Source organism: Rosa chinensis, chromosome 2 (assembly GCF_002994745.2).
Source record: "Rosa chinensis cultivar Old Blush chromosome 2, RchiOBHm-V2, whole genome shotgun sequence".
NCBI lineage: Eukaryota > Viridiplantae > Streptophyta > Magnoliopsida > Rosales > Rosaceae > Rosa > Rosa chinensis.
This window is the reverse complement of record NC_037089.1, coordinates 82,316,454-82,322,708: the sequence shown is the minus strand read 5'-3', so window position 1 is coordinate 82,322,708 and position 6,255 is coordinate 82,316,454. Positions and strand designations below refer to the sequence as shown.

Here is a 6,255-nt window from a genome sequence, read left to right as displayed (position 1 = left end):
TCCTTACTCCTAGATGCATAAAGGTTTGAGTTTAGATAATCAAGCAAGCAAACCAATCCTAGGTCTAGGTGATTTTAACTCACTACCCTCACATACACATCTAGTGTGCTATCATGCTATTAATGTTCAAAGCTAGGTACTCTTTAAACATTGTTCATGTAATGACAAATGCAAAATATTCAAATTAGCTAGATTCAAATACAAGCATTTACTTCTTGAATTAGCATGTGAAGATGATAATGGAAATTGCATCACATAAGATTCAAACATCAATGCATTATAAGTTTGGCTAGGGCTTTCAACCCTAGCCCCAACAATAGACTACTCATACATATCTACATCAACATAATGGAAAACATTAAGCTATCAAAGAATAGAGTTTAGAAATGACTAGGGATGATCACAAGTGAAGGATGATGAAGTGATTGATCATAGAGATGATGTGGTGGCTCCTCTTGTGCTCTAGCTTCTTCCTTGAACTCCTTCTTCAAGACTTGAGATGATGATGATGCTTGGTATATGTAAGATGTTATGAGTAGAAATGTAGTTGGGAAATGAAGTGGTGGAGATGGAGGTTTTGTAGATGAGATGGTAGTGGATTGTGTAGAGAATAGAGAGAGAAAATGATGTAATGGCCACTACTACAATAACATGATTTAAGGACACTGAAACAGTGTCCTTAAATACATACAAGGACTCTTTAAAAAAGAGTCCTCTATCTGGGTGTCATCATAAGTCCGAAATAAGGACACTGGAAATGTGTCCTCTTATCTATACAAGGACACAGTTTATGTGTCCTAATAGCAGTGCACATGGTGTCCTTAAATCTATAAGAGGACACCTAAATTGCATCCTTATATTATCAAATAAGTGTCCTCTTTTGTATATGAGGACACACAAATTGTGTCCTAAAAGCTTTGGAAAAGGAGTCCTTAATTCTATTAGAGGACACAAAAGCAACACACTGAAATGTGTCCTCTATTTTATACAAGAACACATAAATTGTGTCCTAAAAACTCTAGAAACAGAGTCCTTAAATCTATAAGAGGACACAAAAAATACACTATCAAGTGTGTCCTATTTTCGATACAAGGACACACAAATTGTGTCCTCAAATACCTGTAAACATAGTCCTTACATTCATAAGAGAACACAAAAATACATTCTTATATGTGTCATGTTTTCTATACTAAGACACAATTTCTGTTCTCAAAATTCTGAAAATTGAGTCATTAAATCCATAAGGGAATACGATCTCATATTATAAAAATTGTGCTCATAACATCGAGTACACATCAAACAAGTCCATACATATATAGAACATCCATCAATACATATCTAAGATCCAAAAGAAGCAGCCTGCAAAAACTACAAGTCCAACACCAGATCAAATGTACTACACTACAACTGATTTGAAGCTAACTACCTAATTCAAAGCACTAGCTGCTGCTGCTGCTGCTGCTTCATATATAACTCAGTTCATACCATCAAAAACAAATAATACCTGCAAAGACAACAAGTCCAACATCCAGAATTAAGGTATTACTACTACTACTGTTTGTCAAGGACACATAACTCAGATCATAACTGTTAGTAAAAAATTAAAAATCTTTTTGATTATTAACAACAATGACTTTCCAAAATCGATCCAGAATTGATGGAAATTAAGTTGATAAACCGACAAAGTCATTTAGTTTTATGATTTCTAGTTGAAATCAAATTTACTCACCTTTGATGTAGAGGATACAGAGTCACCACTTGTTTGTTCGTGCTTCCCAATTGATTTCAGCTTTTGACAGAAAGGCAAGGCTGCAGAAGGTACTGTTTAAAAGCATGTTACTGGTATAAATAAATTGAAGAGCTGGTTTTTAGTTTAGTTAATTAGTAGATGCAGATTAACAAACCAGTGAACAAACGATAAAAAATTGGTTGGAAAGAGCATGATTGATATTATTGATACGCTATCATTTCACAATTTAATTGATGAGAATTTGGAAGAACCAAAACTTTTAGTCATTGTAAAGTACAAAGTTGATACAGGTGATTAATTTTGGTACTTATTTGTGTTTTAGTTCTTCCGCAGCTTCATTGTACTAAATCTTTAGTAATGAAGAAAATTTAAGTTGTTTTTTTCTAAGTGAATCACATCTTGCGATTACTTAAATTCACAGAAAATAAAGGATGAAGATTGATCGGAACAATCCAAAAGCTGATGATCACTCATTCAAAAATGTGGCACACTTTAGTTCTAGTTATACTAGTTTTGGAAATCCTGAAACAGCTAGCCTTCCATCTTATCTGTTTATCCTTTTAAGAAATGTGATAATGTGCAAAACTTGAGTAGATTTTCCTAAAATTGTAAATGACATTTGAAATAAGATTGTCAAATCCAAGTCAAATTACTGAGTTAACAGTCTATGAATATCTCCACACATACTTTCTCAGCAGCATGGTCAACTTCGAAAATTCACCAAAAATTCATTGCAAATCCAAATGACAAGGAATTAGTTTTCAAACAAGCATTGGGATGTCTAGTTCAATATACAGAAAAACCAGAACTTAAATGATTCAAGTAGAAGTTCAAATCTCAACAGAAAATCAGAGGAACATTTAAAATTCTGAAACTTTCTCAATTACAGACCAAACTTGGAAAATTCACAGAACATTTACTTTACGTCGAAATGCGATGAAACTTTCCAGATCCTTTGTTAACTAACAGAAGTGAAACATATCAAAAATTCAGGTCATTTGGAGGTCAGTAAGTCAGGAAAAAGAAGTACCAAAGAAGGCTGTACTGCAGGACAGTTTCTGCAGATTTCTTTCAAAATACCAGAGTTCTTGGTATCATAATCCTTAAACTGATGGAACGAAAATGATTATAATCCAAGATCAATACACACTGAACATATCAAACAAATTATATAAAAAAAAAAAACATTAGGGGGGGGGAGGGAAAGATCGAGTAACCTGACCTTGTACATGGCAACCTCTTCATTCACTTCCTTCTCAATAGCAGCTTGCTCTAAGAAACATTTTATTCCTCTTTTCGGATTCTTAGCTGCCATCTCTGCATTCACACATATAATTCAATTCAAATTCTACACCATCATACCCACTGACAATCATTTATTGATAACCCTAATCACAGCCACACCATCTTTACATACCTAAACTGAATAAAATGAAAAGGTTCTTCAGATCAGGTTTGTTATCATAGGGTAGAAAGTTCTAAAAGCTACCACTAATAAACGTTACTATAAAAGCTACCAGTATCACTCTATTTTATTTAACTTTCAAAAAGTATTGACAAAGTCTTTGAAAGGACATATTACTTCTAAACGTTTCACTTAATGATTTCTATTGTTGTATAACATACAATTGACATTTCCAAAAAATGCACTCAGCAAAAGAAAGTTGAATTAGGGCTGAAAAGAAAACTTTGTTCTAACTGCAGTTAGTACATTCAATATTAATGCATCAGCAACATTAGTCACCTATCAAAAACCAAAAAGAAATCAGTACAGTAATATACAAGTAGCCAGGGATTATTATAAGCAGAGATGTAAACACTAGTTCTTTACCATGAATTCATCAAGACATAACAAGACTGCCTCATCAGTTATCTCTCCTGCAACAACTTCAAGAGGGTCTTCTACACCCTGGTGCTTCTGAGAAGTTAAACAAGATTCACGTTAACCTTACTATGACATTTGTAGAACACATAGTATCCAAATAACAAGAATGCAGAATGAATTTTATCCCAAGAAATGTCAAAAAACTGAATGCCTGAAGAAGAGCTACAGAGCCCAACCATCAGAACAATCTCGTTGGATTCCATCCATTTAGGATATTTCCTGACAAACAACAGAATGTACTTCTGTATTGATGATGTAATATAAAAGCAGGACATGCGTACATTTTCGTATATTTGTTTTGGTTAAGAAATTTAGTATTAGAACTTTTACCAACAAAGTAGAAGTTTCAGGATGAAAATATTTCTCAGTCCACACAAAAAAGTAAACTTGTACAGAGTTGCATTCTTACTCGCAAGCAGCTGTGGACATTCAACATAAAATCATGAAAATGAATCCTCTTTTTCCTCCAATTGCATTGTCTGAGAAGTGAAAATAAGAGTATTAGGAGACAATCAAGAATGGAAACACTTAAAATTTAGATATAGACCAAATATTCTTTGTATCCACTAGTATATCAAATTTAGAATCACTATTCTCAAGAATCATGAATAACAGCATGGCCTATATACAAAAAAATAAATAAATAAATAAATAACAATAATAATAATAATAAATAAATAAAAGAAAAGAAAAAACAAACATTGGTGACTAACAGTTGATCGAAAAACAAGTCCATCAACATAGTTTTTCCAGTTCCCACTCCTCCATAAAGATAAAGACCTTTAACAGGGGAGGCATTTGAAGACTGTGGGATGAAACGAGACCACAACCATCTACTCCTGCATATAGACAAATGGATAATCAATAACAAAACTACTCCTAGATAACCTAGAAGTAAAAAACGTAAGAAAAGAACACCAAGCAAATGAACAGCTGTATCACTATTCAAAGTGAAGGTAAGACTTCAAAGGTCACCTTCCAGATTTCCTCGAAGTTGTATATCTATCCAGCCGGCAGGCATCAGCTGACTGAACAAGTTCATCATATAGCCTTTGAAGTTCTGTTAATGTGCTTACCTGCAAAGATTAATCAGAATACTTGACAAAGAAAAAGCCAATAGAAAGGTGGGGCATATTAATAGCCTTTTATGGTACTACAGTTCATTCAGCAGATCCATTCAGTGCACCCCATATTTAACACAGGATTTACTCAATGAAACCATATCAAGGTTGAATTTCAAAATAAGCTTAGTGTCAATGACACAAAACTGGATTCCAAGCTTTGCATTAATCACAATATGTTCCTCAATTTTTTCTTATGTAAACCGATAAGAATGCACCCATTCCACCGTTTGTCATACCTGGCAGGCATCACCATCAACAAGTTCGCCCACAGCAATTCTTCGCTCATACTCAACAAGTGGCCCTCCTTTGCTTGCATCTGCCATTGAACCCAAAACCAACAACACTGAGGAAACTATGCACCAAATTCTCCACCAGAATAATAAGACAGCCAAAAATAGAAGATTACCTCCATTAGTAACTTGAACAGCATCAACTGACAGAGCTCTTGAGCCAAAATTCGCGGGGTGTGAAAATCTATCGAATTTGGCATTGTTAGAGAGTTCATGAGCTAACCCAGAATAGCTGTTTGTCAAAAGCTTCCGCCTTCTCACAAAACCAGAAGCATCAAAACAACCAAACTCAATACATCAAAACTGCCTAATTCATGAATGACAAACCCAGAAGCATCAAGCATATTCATTATTCATTAAATCCAACACGCCTAATCAACCAAACTCAATATATCTAATTCAAGGCAGTAACTAACCCAGTTCAATTTCTGAATCGCACCAAGAACTCGAAGGCAACCAATTGAAGACTTGAAGGTGAGGCTGACGAGCTCGATACTTCAAAATGAAACCCAGAAATTCATGAAAGAGTGAGAAATCGTGGAGGGAATTAAAACCCACAACAAATCGATTCAAAAATCAAAACCAAGAAATTCAACTTACCCAAAAATTGAAGACTTCTCAATCGGACGAAGGCGAGGCTGGAGCTGGAGCTAGAGAGGAGTCAGAGGACAGAGGAGAGCCAGAGAGCGGCGACTTCGTCGTTTTAAAATTTGAACCCAGACTGCTATGGCGATGAGTTGACGGCGACTTGAAGAGAGGCGACGGCGATGAGTCGATGACTGAACTCACTGAAGACATGGAGAGAGGCGATGACGATGGATTGAAGGAGTGGCGATGGCGATGGCGACTGGCGGGAGATTAGGGTTCTGCTTCGATGGCTGCAGCAGTTTCACGATTTGGGAATTGGCAGACGAGAGAGAGATAGAGAGAGAGAGGGTCAACTAAAATGATAGAGGCCAATTTTATCGGCCAACCTAAAGTGCGAATTGGTGTGGGAAAAAAAGTGGGAAATTTAAATTTTGGCAAAAAATTTCGGCGGGGCACGAAGTATGGAGAAGTTTGCTCCTATTTTTTTCTTGTCCGTCCTCATAAGCTTATTAGGACACGTTGATAAAAATGAGTCCTTATTGGGTGTCCTTATATGTGGTTTTTCTAGTAGTGGGCTAAGTGTGGGTGATGCCTTAAGAGTGTGATGAAAGGGATGCT

At 35.6% G+C, this 6,255-nt stretch overlaps 1 long non-coding RNA gene across 1 annotated transcript; it reads right to left on the bottom strand.

The window, feature by feature from the left end:
- Positions 1 to 5,464: 5,464 nt before the first annotated feature.
- On the bottom strand, positions 5,465 to 5,950 carry LOC121051777. Its single transcript, XR_005806891.1, has 2 exons — positions 5,650 to 5,950; positions 5,465 to 5,544 (listed from the first exon to the last, which is right to left on the bottom strand). It is a non-coding gene; the product is annotated as an uncharacterized LOC121051777 (long non-coding RNA).
- Positions 5,951 to 6,255: the final 305 nt, after the last annotated feature.